Here is a 17,947-nt window from a genome sequence, read left to right as displayed (position 1 = left end):
TGGATGAGGAACCTGAGGCCAAGGACTTCGCGAACACGCTGAGGTCTGTTGAGGCCCCCACGATGGTTAACCACTTTCCTATCCCTACAGGGCAAAAAAATCACTTCCCCACTGAGGAGTTATTTCCCCCAACTTCCAAAAGGAAAAAAATTCCCCCACTTAATCAACTGATATGCAAGTTTCCTTGTAAGTGTTATTATTATTTAGGTCTAAGGTCTGAAACAGAACTACCCAGCCAGTGGGGAAAGCACTGATGTCCAGGGCACATACGCAAGAGAGCAACTCTTAAAACGTGTTTAATTACAGGGAGCCCCTCACAGCAGGGAGCCAGGACACACAGCTCTCAGAAAGTAATTTTCCATTTAGACGTGCTCCTCGGCTAATTAACGAAGCAAGCGGGCCAGCAGTCTGGACAAGGAGACAAGGAGCACCCCACATGTTACAACACAGGTAAAGGTATGTGTGAGCCGGAATGGAGATGGAACCTGCTGGAACCAAATGTGAAAAACAGTCATTTATAGCGGTGGCCCTGATGGATGGGTAAGTGCCCGACTGGTGAATGACATGCTGCCCTCTCACTTCGAGGCTGAAACATGGAAACACTCTGGCCATCTGCTGTGTCTGCGGAGGTCCCCAACACAGACTTGGGGAAGGAAAATGTGTGCTTTGGTTGCAGCTGTAGCACACACATGTGCACAGCGAATGTGTGTGCGCTCTGGGCTCTGCCAGGTTTGCAGGCTCGACCCTCAATGACTGACGTTTTTCTCCAATTGTTCTATCAGATTCCCCAGGTTTTTACAGGAATTGGTTTGTGTAGGGGGTGCAGGACACACAAGGGAGGGAGGACGCAGAGCAGCCACTGATTTTCAAACGAGCCCAATTCTACTGTGACCACTGAAATGCCTCATAGATGAAGGAAAGAGGTTCTAGTGCCTTGATGGAGGTTTGCGCCAGCCATAAATCCTGCTTCGCTTCCTTCCATTTACAGTTTATTGCATTAACATTTCTTTTGTGCCGGCTGCTGCTGGGAACCTATTGTAAATTTGGGCAATTACGACTTTTGTTCCATCTGTCCCTCCCCTCCTCAATACTGTAACTTCAAAGGTGGCCAATTCGGTAGGGGCCAGCTCTGTCTCTTAAATCCAACCTGAAATACATGTTAGAAATCACAGGCTCCGAGAGAAAGGTAGCAGAATAAATCAGAAAGATGCTGCTCCAGCCTTCTGAGATAGTCTTAAAATAATCTTTCTTAAACCTCCTGCACAATGCTCCCAAGTCAAAGCCTGGATAGGTATCTTAGTGCCTCCGTGTCCAAATCCCCCTTAAAGTAGATGTATGAGTCATTACTGAACCATGTCAAACAGGGAGTGTGCCCCCAAATACTGGGGTTTCCACCAGCCCTGCCTGTGCTTGGGTTTCAGTGGTACTTAAAATAATCTCTCTTAATGTATCTGCATAAACCAGAGTGGGTCACATCACTGCTGCTGTGGGGATGAGGCAGCCTGAGGAAATCCCAGGATGCTAGTGAAGGCCCCACAGCAGATAAGGAGGGTGTGCACCCAGTTGGAAGGCTTGATGGATAATACCGAGCTGCCTCCATTCCTGATAAGCTGTCACTTGCTATAGGGAAGAGAGAAAGAGAAAGCCTGTGTTCCCAGGTGTGCTGGTGACTTTAAGGGCAGGAGGATGCTGCACTGGTCAGTTTTATTCTCAACAGTTTCCTAAGAACCTACTTCGTGCTTTGGTGAGTGCTGGACGGTGGTGGATACAAAGATGAAGAAGGATAATCCCTGTCTCAAGAAACTTAAAACCTAATAGAGGAGACAGATCTAACGATACTGAATATAAGATGCTTCATAATTAGTTTCATAACATAGGCACAAAACCCTATACATCCCAGTTCCTCAAAATGTTAAACATAGAGTTGCCATAAGACCCAGCAATTCCACTCCTAGATATATACCCAACAAAAATGAAAATGTGTGTCCAACCAAAAACTTGTACACAAATGTTCATAGTGGAATTATAATGGCCAAAAAGTGGATATCCCCCCAAAAATATCCATCATTGGAATGGATAATGGGGTATATTCCTACAATTGAACACTACTGGGCCAGAAAAATGAAGTACTAATACATGGTACAAAATGGACAAACCTTGAAAACATTATGCAGAGTGAAGGAAGCCAGAGATAAAAGGGCATATTTATGTAGTACCATTTATAGGAAATGTCCCAAACAGACAAATCTATAGATTCAAAAAGTAGATTAGTGGTTGTCAGGAGAAAGGAAGAGGGGTGCATAGGGAGTGAACCCCAATGGGTATGGGGTTGCTTTTAGGGTAAGGAAAATGTTCTGGAATTAGATAGTGATGATCATTGTACAACTTTGTGAACAGACTGAAAACCACTGAGGTGTGTCCTTTAAAAATGTGAACTTCATGAGAGTTGGATTATGTCTCAATAAAGTGATGATTTTTAAATGCAACAGGAGGTTAGTGTGGGGAGTAACTGTGCCTAAGGGCAGGGCTGGCACACGTAATGCCTCTGCTGGCATTAAGCACAACTTGTGGATTCTAAGCACTTTCTTAAAATGAAAGAATAAGCGAAGAAAACAAGTCACTGGGTTTACTGTTGACTTCCAGACTATCATATCCATCCTGGCTATGAAGGATGGACACTGAGTTTCTATGTTCTGAAACTGTTATTACTTAGGCACAATCCACAGAAAGAGCAGTCTGGAAACTCAGGGACTCGGAGCTCCATGCAACATGGCTTTCAGGATCCTAGAAACCCTCGCTCTGTGTTCCTACCACCCTGGACTGTTTCATCATACCATGGGTCCCTCTGTATTTATTTGTCCTTTGCACTGTGAATGATTTGGAGGCAGTGACTATGCCTTTTTTCTCTGTATCTCTAGAACCAGCAGCACATAGAAGGGACTTGCCAGGTGACTGTGGAAGAAGGGAGGAAATCACTATTTGCTTATGAGGAGCATATAGTCTAAATTTCAAGCTTTCTCATTTCTCCATTTTCTTATCAGGTACAGTGATTACACTAAAAATATTCTGGTATTCTAGTGCTGGTTTTCTTTGTTTTTTAGGTCAAAATGGGTCATATAGTGGCATTTCATATGGCTCAATCTAACACAAAGTCACTAGAAAGAATGTCTTTCGGGTCCCATTTCGTTATACAAAATGGTTTTTAAACTTCAGTCCCTGAAGATCCTTTGGGGAGCACCAAGAGAGAGGTGAGGGGGAGTGAATTTGATCCCCAACTGTCCCTTTCCCCCCAAAGTTTTAGAGTTTCTATGTAAGAGTCAGTTTGAACAAAAGACTTGGGTCTAAAAATTAGTTCGTAAATAATTTATTTATAGAATTTATTGGCCGGGCGCGGTGGCTCACACCTGTAATCCCAGCACTTTGGGAGGCCGAGACGGGCGGATCACGAGGTCAGGGGATCGAGACCATCCTGGCTAACACGGTGAAACCCCGTCTCTACTAAAAATACAAAAAAATAGCCGGGCGTGGTGGCGGGCGCTTGTAGTCCCAGCTACTCAGGAGGCTGAGGCAGGAGAATGGCGTGAACCCAGGAGGCAGAGCTTGCAGTGAGCCGAGATCACACCACTGCACTCCAGCCTGGGCGACAGAGCTAGACTCCGTCTCAAAAAAAAAAAAAAAAAAAAAGAATTTATTTATAACTCTAGATCAACTTAGATCTTCATTAAGAAAATATCCCCAAAACATGTTCTTTAGATCAAGGAAATAAAAAGTAATGCTTAAGCTTTTTGCTTTCAGTTAATTGGAAAGCCACAGTGCTTACACATTTTTATGCTGTCTACCATCAGTGCATCTAGGGAGGGGCATCTATGGAGGAGGCTACCATGTGGGAAATTCTTGAGTGGGCAGTGAGAGAGGGTTAGCAACTCAAAGCAAGTAATCCAAGAGTTAATCAGGAGAGACACTCAATCCAGAAAGTGCTCATTAACCCAAGCCTTTCTGCATAGTGTCCCTACCACCCTGCTGCCTCTAACTAAACAAAACACGGTAGGTCTCCGTGTGAGAGAGCGCTTTTGTTCACATAGGAGGCTGACAGCTATTTGCGATGAGGGGTTTTTGTTTGTTTGTTTGTTATTCAAATAACTCTTTCCCCCTGAGGAAACTGAAAGGGAAAATGTCAGAAGTATGTGATTAATGATTTTTTAAAATAGATGGGATCTCCTGGTTGAATTGAAAAGTAGGTATTGAAAAGAATCCATTTCTACATGGTAGATTTTCATATGTAAGTTTGATATTAATTCTTTCAAAAGAGTTGTGCCTGTGAGTCAGATAAATGACAGGAAGGTCTGTCTAAATACCAGCATCCTCGGAAGGGCAGCTGTTCAGAAACATTCTCAAATGGTGAAGATAAATAGAACCGGAACACTGATGATTCCATCAACTGATGGTGAGGGAAGCATCCAATTCTATCTTAACCTCCAAGCTGTGCAGTATTACGGTGCTTCCTAAAATACTTTTAAACAAATACACAAAATGCCCATGTTGCTGGGGATGGGGGAAGTTGGTGATTGGGGTTGGGGGGACACAGGGAAGAGAGAAAAACATAACCAAAATCTACCTTCTTTTTTTAAGGTTTCTTTTAATCAGATCTTAAAGCAAAGACAGAAGCTGAAAACATTTATAGTAAATAATCAGCAAAGAACTCTGAAAGCTTCGCCGACCAGAACCCCAGAAGGAGCCGGCCTGGTACTGCCAGGCATGATTGGCTTCAGTGGATTTAACAATAAAAAAGAAGATGGCGCCAAATGACCAAACTACACGCAACCTTCCTTTCCCGCAAGAAGAGTGGATAAAACTTTCCACTGGGGCTGGGGGAGGAGGCAGGGGACCAGTCCAGACAGATAAAATGCTACTTAACACAACAATGTGGATAGCATTTAGGCCACATGCAAATTTCATCCACGGAGCTTGCAAATGGCATGCAATTTACTGCTCAGAGGATGTAACCTATTTGAGTCTAGAGAGCTAATTAATAAAAGTCTAAAAAGAATGCAGAGTTAATCGCCATCTATCTCCTGGGCTATTTCAACTTGGTTTTTTACAGTTGCTGTTAAACAGAATTCTAAATACTGTCATAGCAATCAGTTATTAGTTACCTTAACAAGGTGCAAGTTGGTGTTGGTCAAAGTTAAATCCTTTTTTTAAAAAAAAATACTTGAAAAAGTTGAAGCTGCTCTTCTCTTTAGAGCATGTTCTGTGATGGATAAAAATTGCATCTATAAAGGTTTCAAGCCAGGTCACATTTAGAAAGTAATAGTAAATAACAGTAACTGGCAAAACACAGTCCTAGGTCTTACTTGCAATTGTTCAAGTTGAAACAATTGAATACAGTCTTCAAAAACCATACTCTCATTTACAGATATGATTGGGCACATGGGATTTCAATCATGCTCCTTCATTGCTGAGAACCATGAAATTAAAATGGTAGTAATTTTTACCTCTCACTTTTCTCTTGCCTTTTTCTTCCTTTAAGCATGCCTGCACTAAGTAATTTTTGCTTTTCACCGATAACGAGAAGTTAAAGCCAGATTATTTTCTTTGGGACGACCTGTCAGTGATTGCAAGAATATAGTTCAAAACATCCTGCAACTGATATATACGCAGCCCACCCTAAATCCTGTCTCCCCTGAAGCTTGCTGAAGGAAAGTGTGACGCCTCTCCATTCTGACCTGGTATGTATGCTTCTGGAATCCTGAAGCTGAGAATGAACTATATCCGCTTTGCAGTAATGAGGCTTAAAATGTCAAAGATTCTATAAGAGATTTTTGAGTGGATAAGATACTTGATGAATTGATATGAAGGTGCTGGGACCCCAGATTCCAGTCAGAGTGTACTTACTAAGGACGGGAGGGGTGATGCTTGGGGTGTGAGGACAATTTTATGGAAAGTCCTTCCAAACCTGAGGGGGCAGACCTGGAAAATGCAGGTTTCACCTTGGCCTCAGTCCCAAGGGTGCATCTGTACCACTGACTTTTGTCAGGATGAATGATGGTGCTGAGTAATTTCAGGAAAGCAACTCATCTGCCCAAATATGATATGACTGCCAAAATATTCAGAATAATGTAGCCTAGCACTTCCTTCAATGTAATTTTACTTTCTGACTTCACAAATAAGGAAGAAGTTGTCTTTTGGCCACTTTAGCTTTTGCACTGGCTTTAATTCCCAGGAACGGCCACTGTCAGATCCTCCGTTCCATGCAGGAGCTGGAGGAGATGGAAGGAACGTATTTCTTCTCTCTTTCTTCATGTCACCACCTTCTCATTTCCAGTTCACTTGCTATTCTTAAAGAGTAATGCCAACTTTGTACACTAAAAAAAAAAAAGAATTGGACTAAAGAAAAGCCAAATAAGTAATATAATTAGTAAATATGCTAATTCAGATTAAAATATAAATCTTTAAAAAGTTCAACTTGTTATATGTAAAATTATTTTAATGACATATTGGAGAAAAATCTGGCATTACGCTGGCCAAGAAGGCAATACATTTAAGGCAATCTTACAAAGTATATGAAATCACAGACTGTAATATCCTGCAACTATTTTAATGTTAAAAGCTCAGTTTACAAATATATACTAATATTTTTCTCACATTTAATCACTCCCCCACTGTTTTAGCATAAGAGCTAAAATAACCTAAAACGGCCCCCTAAAACACACACAGCAAGTCTGTTACACAGATCTGGAAACCAAAAAAATGTATGAAGGAAGGAATTTTCAATAATCTGAAACAGAGTAGCAAAAAAATGTGTGTGGTTTCTAGGTTTTCACTACTAATAAAAATTTTTCCTGGGAAAATTTTACTTTAAAGCAACTCTAAATGAAAATGCATATAATTAAGGGAAAGACCATTGCTTCAAACAGATTGACTGTCTTTAACAAGTTTCTCTCTTTCTAGCTACTCAGATATGCTATATTTCCTAATTATCACCTTTTAAGGGCCATCTGGGCCCATTCCTCCCCATCAGGGGGCAATTCCATTTGCATTGTTCCTGGGCTTAGTCATGATCAAGTAGTCTGGTGGTAAAGTTCATTAGAAATTAGAACAGAAGCATTCAACCCAACACAGTAAACCAAGTATCTGATACTCAGGCACCCGTAGGAGAGATGATAAGCATGTCAGACATATTCTCACATAACTAACAAGTCTTCAATGTGCATTTTATCCAATTGCTTAAAGAAACATTCAGCCTGGTCCCTGACCAGGTATGTAATGAAGATTTGATTAAGTCTCCTCACACTGCAAAACATTTCTCAATTAAGGCAACGTAAGTATAGTCCCTTATGTCTTTTGGTTCAAAAGTCTATTAAAAACCCTTTAATGGTTCCCTCATTTAGCCTACCATTCACAAGCAGTATACTACTTCCTTCCTGTAGAGAACACACAAGAATTATCCTAATTGTATTTTCTGTGAAACAAACGCACATTACAGGAAAAAGCGGATCCAGCCCTCGGTCCGATGCTGACTATCTGTGGGTCCCTTCTGTCCTCACCAAGAGATCATCCTATAGATTCACAAGCTCTTTACAAACCTGTGTGTGTGCCAAAGGCATGCCTGGCCCATGGGTACGCTAGATAGTTCAGGCAGCTGCTCTTCAGCAGAGTTGACTGTAAAAGGTATGGCTAATTCAAGGCAGGCATATAAAAGGTTTCCCGCTTCATACCTCATAAGGTCTGATACATAAAACCCAGGAAATCGTTACCTGCCTCATCTTGCAATTTCTGAGCCTGGCTTGCAAAGGCCATCTTAATCCGCAACACCAGCCCATTGAGATTGAGGAGGAAGGAGTGCTCCATGCTGAGACCCACAGCCTCTTGGAGCTACACCTTAGTCTTGCAAATGAAGACAGCTGCAGCGGGCCCTAATCTATGCAAGGCAGGTGTAGCCCCAGGGCTCTCTGCAAGTGACCCTTGGAGCTATTAGGGCTGGGAAGTTAAGAAGTTACAGTTATAAAAAGAACTATTTCATAGCCTCTCATTATCGAGGTTACTAAGCTTTCTAAAGGAACAATGGCTTATTTCCTCCCATTTGCCTTGATATCCTCCCCTGACCTTCTGAAATTCCCTATTTAGACAGTTCCTAGTTCTGACCCCAGCTGGGACACTTTAAATTGGTGGCATAGCTCGTCCCCAACTGATGCTATTCGTTCAATGCTATGTTGAAAATTTGATTGTCGTCAAGTTTTCCATTTTAAAAACCTATCCCAAAATCCACTATCCAGACAGAAGTGGAGATTTTAGGAGAAAGTAATGCTTATAGAATCATCTCAAGATTCAATAATGCATATAAATGACACTTTAGTACTGCTTAGTAAATGAATCCACAGCAAAACATTGCACCACTGAAACTGAGCCAACAACAATTAACTCAAAAAGCAGTCACAGAGTCAGTCTGTCTCTCTCTCTCTCTCTCTCTCTCTCTCTCTCTCTCTCTCTCAACAAATACTTCTATGTCTGAGGCCAGCTCCTGGCCTAGAGTGTCCCCCAAAAGGACTGTGGAAACAGAACTCCAAAGATGTTTCTCCTCTAGGAGGAAATGGCTGCATCACTGTGTTACCAGCAAGGCCACCAGATGCTCAGAGGGGAGGTGGTGCTGATGCTGGGCTGAGCCCGTGAGCTGAGTACTAGGAGCTGCCGGCTCCTGCGAGTCAGGCCTATGTAATCTGGGAGCACAGTTTGGAATGGAGCAGCTATATATGCTCTGGAAGAACTCAGAGCATGTAGCCTGGATTGAAAAAAGGTCTCCTCCCAGGGCTCTCACCCTTTTCTTAGCTCAGAGTGTCCCTGAAACAGCTCCACACAAATTCCTGAGAACTGCCACACTGTCTTCTCCAGCATAGCACAAAAGAGAATAAAGGGGGAAATTTGGTCCTGGAGTCAAAGGTGGGCTCTGAATCTGTTTGACTGTATAGCAGGAATCACAGCATTCTTATCACAGGGATGCAGGAGAAAAATGTCTACAAGATTCTTTATCTTTTTTTGAAACAGGGTCTTGTTCTGTCACCCAGGCTGGAGTGCAATGGCTCTATCTCCGCTCACTGCAATCTCCGCCTCCTGGGTTCAAGCGATTCTCGTTCCTCAGCCACCCAAGTAACAGGGATTACAGGCGCACACTACCAAACCCAGCTAATTTTTGTATTTTTAGTAGAAGTGGGGTTTCACCCTGTTGGCCAGGCTGGTCTCGAACTCCTGACCTCAAGTGATCCGCCCACCTCGGCCTCCCAAAGTGCTAGGATTACAGGCGTGAGCCACCATGCCTGGCCTCTAAGAGGTTCTTGACAGAGAAGGAGTCAGCAAACCTTAAGGCCATCCTCTTATCCACTGGGAATAAACCCCTCACACCACCACCATCTAAAGGAGTGAAGTTTTGCTCAGATGATGCTTAAATTATATCGGTTTCAGTAGAGGAGGTTGCTGAAACCCAAAATCATTGTATGTAATTATAGTGAAACTTTGTCATTCAAGTTTGTTTTTTTTAAGTTAGATTTTAAGCTTACTTTAAAAATCCGGGAGCGGATATATTACTTCTGAAATAAAGATTATAAATATGTTTAGACATTGTCTTTTCTTGAAAAATTATTTTAATTTTTTATTAGTTCTACTGTATTTTTTTCCACCCTTCACTTTTGGAATACACATAATAGGCTTTTCCCCTCCTTCAATTTTTGTAGAACTGTTGAGTTTTCATAAAAGTGTAAAGTTTGAAACAAGTATGGAAAGCTTGTAAATGTACCAGAAATGCTGCGCTATACTTCCATACCCATTACTTCTAACAGTTTCACAAGAAGGACCACATTTTCGTGAGTTGTGTGATGTTTTAGCAACAAGACTCCTATGGACTTTAATGGAAGTCACACAGCTAAAACTCCATGCACCACTTTGAAAATTTAAGAGTAATTGCTAAGCCCCCCTTAGAGGGTCATAGAAATATTAAAAACCAAAGTATTTTGCTAAGAACTCCAATTACGCCTGAAGGCTTACATCAGATTTTATAAAATGATTGGTCACATATATAATGTACTCTAATGCTGTTTTATTGGCTGGTTGTTTTCTTTATAAAAGAAAGTCTTTGTGAAGTCCTGTCTGAACAGGAACATACAATACAGTGACCTTCGGTTCAAGTGTTCACTTCAACCTATGGTTCAGTCTTAGGGGGTGGTAGGAGTGGGAAATAAATGGGCCTGGGACATTTTATCTTGTTATTTATTATTTCACAGGGGAATCATTACGTTCACTACATCATCAGACTGGTAGATTTTTTTTTTTTTTTTTTTTTTTTTTTTTGAGACGGAGTCTTGCTCTGTAGCCCGGGCTGGAGTGCAGTGGCCGGATCTCAGCTCACTGCAAGCTCCGCCTCCCGGGTTTGCGCCATTCTCCTGCCTCAGCCTCCGGAGTAGCTCGGACTACAGGCGCCCGCCACCTCACCCGGCTAGTTTTTTTTTTTTTGTATTTTTAGTAGAGACGGGGTTTCACTGTGTTAGCCAGGATGGTCTCGATCTCCTGACCTCGTGATCCGCCCGTCTTGGCCTCCCAAAGTGCTGGGATTACAGGCTTGAGCCACCGCGCCCGGCAGACTGGTAGATTTTGCAGAAATACATGAAGCTGTTGAACATAACCAACCTGCCCTGGTGAACATTCATCCTCAGAATCCCTTGTGACTGGCTGGGTTAAGAAGGCTGATCCTCTAGGGGTGAGGAAGTGGTAGTAGCCTAAGAACCTTGCCTTAGTAGAACCTGCCTTCCTTCCAGAATCATGAGTAAGAAGGTTCATTCATTTGGTGGGAATCCAGCTTTTCTATTTTAATTTTTGTTTTGTTTTGTTTTTAGATACAGTCATGTGCTACATAACTTTGAGGTCAACAACAGACCAAATATACCACAGTGCTCCCATAAGATTATACTGGGCCGGGCACGGTAGCTAAAAATACAAAAATAAGCTGGGTGTGGTGGCATGCACCTGTAATCCGAGCTATTTGGGAGGCTGAGGCACAAGAATTGCTCGAACCTGGGAGAGAGAGGTTGCAGATCGCACCACTGCCCTCCAGCCTAGGCAACAGAAAGAGACTCTGTCTCAAAACAAAACAAAACAAAACAAAACAAAACAAAACAAAACAAAACCATGCTGGGACCGGTGGCCCGCGTCTGTAATCCCAGCACTTTGGGAGGCTGAGGTGGGCAGAGCATAAGGTCAGGAGTTCAAGACCAGCCTGGTCAACACAGTGAAACCTTGTCTCTACTAAAAATACAAAAAAAAAAAAAAAAAAAAAAATTAGCTGGGCACGGTGGCCTGCGCCTGTAGTCCCAGCTACTCAGGAGGCTGAGGCAGGAGAATGGCGTGAACCTGGGAGGTGGAGCTTGCTGTGAGCCGAGATCACGCCACTGCACTCCAGCCTGGGCGACACAGCAAGACTCCATCTAAAAAAAATATATATATATACATACACACACACACACACACACACACACACACTCTTACATACAAATATATGTGTATATATAATATATAAATATATATATAGCACATACAATCACATACAGTACATAATAGTTGATAATAATAAATGTTACTGGTTTATATATATATATTATGCTTTACATTTTATCTTTATTTTGACTATATGCCTCCTTATTAAAAAAAAGTTAACTGTAAAATAGCCTCAGGTGAGTCCTTGGGGAGGCATTCCAGAAGAAGGCATTGTTATCATAGGAGATGACAGCTCTGTGCGTGTTACTGCCCCTAAAGACCTTCCACTGGGACAAGCTGCAGAGGTGGAAGACAGTAATATTGATGATCCTGATCCTGTGTAGGCCTAGGCTAATATGTGTTTGTGTTTTTGTTTTTAACAAAAAGTTCAAAAAGTATAAAAAATAAAATTTAAAAATATAAAAACACGTATAGAATAAGAGACAAAGGAAATATTTTTGTACAATGTGTTTGTGTTTTAAGCTTACTGCTATTACAAAAGAGTCATAGTTAAAAATATATATAAAATTTATAGGCCAGACGCGATGGCTCAAGCCTGTAATCCTAGCACTTTGGGGGGCAGAGATGGGCAGATCATGAGGTCAGGAGTTCAAGACCAGCCTGGCCAACATGGTGAAACTATATATATAGTTTATAAAGCAAAAAGTTAGGCCAGGTGTGGTGGCTCACACCTATAATCCCAGCACTTTGGGAGGGTGAGGTGGGTGAATCACCTGAGGTCAGGAGTTTGAGACCAGCCAGGCCAACATGGCGAAACCCCGTCTCTACTAAAAACAAAAAATTAGCCAGGTGTGGTAGCAGGTGTCTGTAGTCCTGGCTACTCAGGAGGCTGAGGCAGGAGAATCGCTTGAACTCGGGAGGCTGAGATTGCAGTGAGCTGAGATCACACCACTGTACTCCAGCCTGGGTGACAGAGTGAGACTCCGCCTCAAAAGAAAAAAAAAAAGTTAGAGTAAGTTAAGGTTAATTTACTACTGAAGAAAGAAATCTTTTTTTTTTTTTTTTAAATAAACGTAGTATAGCCTAAGTATATAGTGTTTACAAAGTCTACAGTAGTGACAGTAATGTCCTAGGCCTTCACACTCTCTCACCACTCACTCACTGACTCACCCAGAACAACTTGAGGTCCTGCAAGCTCCATTCATGGTAAGAGCCTTCTGCAGGTGTTCCATTTTAAATCTTTTATGCAGTATTTTTACTGTACCCTTTTCCTGTTTATATATGTTTAGATATGGAAATCCTTACCATTGGCTGTTATCCCAGCACTTTGGGAGGCCAAGGCGGGCAGATCACAAGGTCAGGAGTTCGAGACCAGCCTGGCCAATGTGGTGAAACCGTATCTCTACTAAAAGTACAAACATTAGCCAGGCGTGGTGGCAGGTTCCTGTAGTCCCAGCTACTCAGGAGGCTGAGGCAGGAGAATCACTTGAACCCAGGAGGTGGAGGATGCAGTGAGCCAAGATTGCGCCACAGCTCTCCAGCCTGGGCGACAGAACAAGACTCTGTCTCAAAAAAAAGAAAAAAGAAAGAAATTCTTACCACTGTGTTACAATTGCCTACAGTATTCAGTAGCTACATGGTGTGCAAGTTTATGTCCAAGGGGCAATAAGCCATACCATACAGCCTAGGTGTGCAGTAGGTTGTAACATCTAGGTTTGTGGAAATATATTCTGTGATGGTAGCACAATGATAAAATTGCCTAAGAATACATTTCTCAAGATGTATTCTCATTGTTAAGTGACGAATGACTGTAATCTGAAACTGACAGAAAAGATGCAAGGAGGCAGGGAGTAGGGGCTCACGCCTGTAATCCTGGCACTTTGTGGGGCCAAGACAGGTGGATCACTTGAGGTCAGGAATTTAAGACCAGCCTGGCCAACTGGTGAAACCCCGTCTCTACTAAAAATACAAAAAGTAGCCAGGCGTTGTGGCACAGCCCTGTAATCCCAGCTACTTGAGAGGCTGAGGCAGGAGAATCGTTTGAACCCAGAAGGCGGAGATTGCAATAAGCCGAGATTGTGCCACTGAACTCCAGCCTGGGCGACAGTGAGAGACTCCATCTCAAAAAAAAAAAAACAAAAACAAAAACACAAAAAACCAAAAGCAAGGATAGCTAATAACTAATTCCTGAATTCCCCTTACCCAGTCTCACCAACTGTTAGCACTGTTAACGTTCTGCCACATTTCTTTATCATTACTGCTCTATCTTGGTCTCTCTCTCTCCATATGCATAGATACAGATATAGATAGGTAGATATGCATAATATATACAGATATATATTTATTTTTATATATTATGCACCTGTATTTTTTTCCTTGAACCATCTGTAAGTTATATTCATTGTGCCCCTATACTCTTAAATGGTTCCCCAAACCAAGGACACTCTCCTACACAACTGTATTGCAATTATCCAAATCAGAAAATGTAACATGGGTATGATACTAGTATCTATTCTACAGGGCTTGTTTAAATATCACAAATTATTCCAATAATGTGCTTTATCTCCATTTTTTTTTTTTCTGGCTCAAGATCCAATCCAGAATCACTTATTACAGTCAGTGATGATGCTTATTTAGATGCAGTAAGTTACAGCACTACTTCCCTTTAAGGACTTGTTCATAGACTAAAGACTCCACCCATAATCATCTGATATTATGGTGCTGGTCCAAAATAATCACAAAGGAAAAATTTCAATTTATAGGACAACTCAAATTATGTTTTTCTTCCTTTCATGGGATAGGAAAGAGTGTATGGATAGGCCACAGTAAAACATCATGAAAAATGTGGCGCTTATCAACTAGGCAGTTTGTTTATTGGGTCCATGTCTGATGCTAATGCTACTAAGGTTTCAGGCAGTGGGAGAAACCCAGTGGTCTGTCCTAAGGCCAAAGACTGGGCTCTTAGTTTCAGCCGCCATCCACGTCTTTGCTACCGCACAGAAAGAGGGCTAAATATGGAGCACAGGTATTCCATAGGCACATTAGGCAACAGCACCAGGGAACACACTCAGAATCCTTGTACCCTGGTGGGCCATTCTGTGATGGAAGCACACTGGATAACTCAAGGTCTCACTTAGGTATAAAACAAACAAGCTTTTCGACTGGTGATGACAAACTCTGGGTTTTGGATTGAGGATGAGAGGTTTGTTTTCTTCTCTGACCAGTCCTAGTCCATTATTTTTGGAGGCCTCATGTAAAATTACCTTTTATAAGGTTGGTCAACTTAGATATCATTCTTTTATTTCATTGCAACAGGAAGATTAGTTAGGCAACTCTGCTATCCTAACCTTATGAATAGCACCTTCTAACTTGATTCACAAAACAATGAAAGTAGAATCTAGGAAAACTGGAGTAACTTTTTATGGAAGGGTGGACTGTATCATCGAAGACCTGCAGGCAGGACCACAGAGAAGTACAAATGGTACTCTAGAAATTAAAAATGGGTGTCAGATATTATCCTGTGAATGTGTGAAGGAAGACGATGTTTATAAAGAATGCTTTTCATTTGCTGTCACAGGCACTGCCATATTGAAATTCCCCCATTAATTAGTAGGCCAACTTTAAACCGACACTTCCCATGAAAACACTAGCCAGTTTTCAAAGTTGTGAATGCAAAAGCTTCCAGCACAAATACTGAAAAGTACAAACTGAGCATCCTAAATGTTTATATTAACTATTGCCCCAAGAAGATAACATGGTCATTTAATATTATTTAATGCCTAAGCACAGGCATTAGACAGTAACATACATGGCTCTTTAGGATGCTGTTTCTCACATCAGGACCTAGTTGGCCAAACGTTTTCTTTGAATGATGTTTAATAACGTGCACCTGGAAATCTGAGGGCAGCTGTGGTATTTTCTATGTAATTAATGGCTAGAGGAATCCATAGAAATGCTTTTCTTCCCATTTCTACCAGACATTTCCCTCCCACCCTCTCCTTCCCATTTTGGAAAGGGAAGAAATATGGCTTATATAAAGTGGATTGTGGTTACTCATTACATGACATTTGGACAGATGTGTCATTTGCAGATATAACAGGTCTGTGCTTCACCACCCCCTACATAATTACTCAGATCACCATCTGAGGAGCTGTAAGGGTGATTCACAAGGAAAAAGAAAGTCCCAGCACAGTGGAGATCTGAGTTACACTGGGAAACAGAAACACAGATTCCCCAAGTGAGGAACATGGACGCTGAATACCCTAAAAGGTCACGTTAAAGAGGAGTTCTGGGACATTAAGAGCATTTCTTGAGGCCCAAAAGTTCGATTCTCCTTTTTAAACATGTATCTAGGGCAGAATTTAATTACCTTATACAATTTTGGTACAATTAGCTTATACAATTTTTCTTTTTTCTTTTTTTTTTTTTTGGACAGAGTCTCGCTCTGTCGCCCAGGCTGGAGTGCAGTGGCGCTATCTCGGCTCACTGCAAGCTCCGCCTCCTGGGTTCACACCATTCTCCTGCCACAGCCTCCCGAGTAGCTGGGACCACAGGCGCCCACCACCACCGCGCCCAGCTAATTTTTTGTATTTTTAGTAGAGACTGGGTTTCACCGTGTTAGCCAGGATGGTCTCATCTCCTGACGTGATCCGCCCGCCTTGGCCTCCCAAAGTGCTGGGATTACAGGTGTGAGCCACCGCGCCCAGCCTATACAATTTTTCTAATGAGCAATATATTAGAAATACAAACAAGTTAAAATATTTTGAGTGAGAAAAACAATGGTTGCATAAGTGTCCAGCACATACTAGGTCCTCAATAAATATCTAGTCAGTGAATAAATGCTAACAGAATTATCCTGTACTTTCTGGAATTCTTTTGTTTGCTTTTTTTTTTTTTCTGTATTTTCCATTTTTAAAGAGTTAACCTAAATTAAAATATCAGGAGACTGAAATATTTCATGCTCTTTCTGCCTACCTTTTCTTTAATTATATAAAAGATGATTGTAACAAACCCACAATGTAAGTCTCCTCAAACAAAAAAGATAATAATACTTTCCTGATTTCAGTTTGGTTGCAGAAAAAAAGGCAAATTGGTGCATAATTAACAATTTGTTGGTGTAAATTCATCTGCATCTTTTAATTGGTGTTAATTAGATTAGGACTAAAATTTCTTTATTCCTCTATCTTGCCTTTTTTGATGCAAACTAATTTTCTCAGCTGGATGTCAAAGTTTCCCATTAATTACACTTTTCTAAAGGGAGCTTCTTCAACAATGTAGACTCAAACATATAGACCAAGAGCAGATTTCAGCAGAGCTTGGAATCAACCTTTTGGGAAAAATAAGGCATGGTGAGAAGTGACACTTAGGAGATAACTAGTGAATTTACCCAAATTCACTGGTGAATCAAGGCTTCCACAATTAGCAAATCAGGGACTGTCTGATACATGAGAGCCTCCAGCATTTGGTAGCTGTAAATAACACCCTGTAACACAACTCTGCCACAGTGCAGATGTTAGAGCAGACCTTCTGAAACAACAATGACAAAATGTTCAGCCGTATGGTTAAGAAGACAACTTGCTTTTAAATCTCAACAATATTGATAACGCCGTTGCCTTTTACTCTACATCACCCAGGGGCCATTCATAATGCTGGCATGGCTATTTCCAGTGGAAAACACGTGCAATGTAAACCATCTTAAGTGAATTAAGTTCCACAGTTCATATGGTTTCCTCCAAATATTGCAACTCTTCTACAACGGTTAGCATGTCAGGAGGAAAAGCCACAAAATACATTCAATATCTTTTATGGCAAGGTGACCCGAAATAAAATTTTATGTAGTCAAGGATTTCTGATAGTTCTTTATCCATAGCTTTCCTCTCACTCTGTAGCAGTGATGATTGAAACCCGATGTGTACTGCAAAAAAGGGCTATAAATCTTTTTATGTACAAATAAAACAGTAGCCATTAAATTTTGCTATGATGTCTGAGTAGATATTCAGCATGAAAACATGATAAAACAACTGTAAACTGATTGTGATCAAATGTAATTACAATGACTTGTCTCCAATGAATGACATGAACTAAATACAGTCACAGACTTCTCCAAAATTACTTTGGGCAAAGAACCAAGAGAACACTATATCCTTTCTTCACTAAAGGCATTTTGCCAAATAAATCGCAAACACACAAGCTTTAATAACCACTGCCAAAAAAGCACTTGGGAACTCATTATGGAAACGTTTAAAACACACACAGACACAGACACACGTGCACTCATATTTAATAAAAACTCTTCCTCTATATTAATATAATTTTACTGAAAAAGCCACGTGTTTTGAGATTTTTAATTGGTGCTCCCCAGAAGTAAATCCAAGGAGTGATAGGCAATTACAAGCTTTTTTTTTTTTTTTTTTTTTTTTTTTTTTAAATCTCAAAGTCAATGTATTTGGCTGCCGTTTCTGGCATCTTT

General features: G+C 41.2%; 1 protein-coding gene and 1 long non-coding RNA gene across 2 annotated transcripts in view; one reads left to right on the top strand and one right to left on the bottom strand.

Annotated features, from left to right (window-relative positions):
• Positions 1-17,947, bottom strand: part of CLYBL (citrate lyase beta like) — a 282,666-nt gene that overhangs the window by 194,788 nt on the left and 69,931 nt on the right. The gene's annotated exons all lie outside the window — the stretch shown is intronic.
• Positions 4,029-4,888, top strand: LOC112610784. Its single transcript, XR_003116488.1, has 2 exons — positions 4,029-4,444; positions 4,630-4,888. It is a non-coding gene; the product is annotated as an uncharacterized LOC112610784 (long non-coding RNA).

This window comes from Theropithecus gelada, chromosome 17 (assembly GCF_003255815.1).
Source record: "Theropithecus gelada isolate Dixy chromosome 17, Tgel_1.0, whole genome shotgun sequence".
In the NCBI taxonomy this organism is placed as follows: Eukaryota; Metazoa; Chordata; class Mammalia; order Primates; family Cercopithecidae; genus Theropithecus; species Theropithecus gelada.
The sequence above is the reverse complement of the archived record's forward strand: the minus strand, read 5'-3'. Positions and strand labels throughout refer to the sequence as shown.